Here is a 1,053-nt window from a genome sequence, read left to right on the forward strand (position 1 = left end):
GTAGAAGGAAAGATTTGTAAAAAAGGATGAAAGGAGCTGAATTCCCACAACATAGACCAAAGATAATGGGGTGGGGGGAATCTTTACTTACAGTATATTAAAAAAGGAATTATGTTGAGGAGAGAATGAACTGAAAGGAAATTTGGTTGTAGCAGTTTTTAACATAAAAAATATAAAAACCTGGAATGCTATGAATTCATTGGGATATTCACATTAATATTACTAGCTAACCTCTATTAAATGTTACTGTGTGCTAGACAGTTAATTCATTTAATTCTCAAAACAACCTATGAACAAGGTACACTTTTATCTCTGTTTTAGAAATGAGATTTAGAGAGGTTAACAACTTGCTCAGGATCACAGAACAGGTAAGTAGTGGAACTACTACACAAACTTAATAACACCTCCCATGCTTTGTTATTATTTACTTGTTTACTGTCCACTTTCTCTACCAGAATGTAAGCCCCATGAGGGGAAACCAATATCTGTCTTTTAAAAAACTGCTATATCCCCAGTGCTTGGCTCAGGGCTGGACACCTAGAGCTTGCTCAATACATATTTATGAAATGAACAAATGAATGAATGAGTGAATAAAATCATTCTAATCTCAGCACCATACTAATCTTTTTGCAATAATGTGTAAAAAGTTTTTCATTGGTTAAATGAATGGATAAAGAAGATGTGGTATATATATATATATATATATATATATACATATATATATATATATATATATAGTGGAATATTATTAGGCCATAAAAAGAATGAAATCTTGCCATTTGCAACAACAGGGTTGGAGCTAGAGAGTATAGTGCTAAGCGAAATAAGTCAGTCGGAGAACAACAAATACCATATGATTTTACTCATGTGTGGAATTTTAGAAACAAACGAACAAAGGAAAAATAAAAGAGAGAGAGAGAGACAAACCATGATTAGACTCTTTTTCTTTTAAGATTTTGTTTATTTGACACACAGAGAGAGAGTACAAGCAGGGGGAGTGGCAGGCAAAGGGAGAGGGAGAAGCAGACTCCCCACTGAGCAGGGAGCCTGATA

This window comes from Zalophus californianus, chromosome 4, assembly GCF_009762305.2.
Source record: "Zalophus californianus isolate mZalCal1 chromosome 4, mZalCal1.pri.v2, whole genome shotgun sequence".
In the NCBI taxonomy this organism is placed as follows: Eukaryota; Metazoa; Chordata; class Mammalia; order Carnivora; family Otariidae; genus Zalophus; species Zalophus californianus.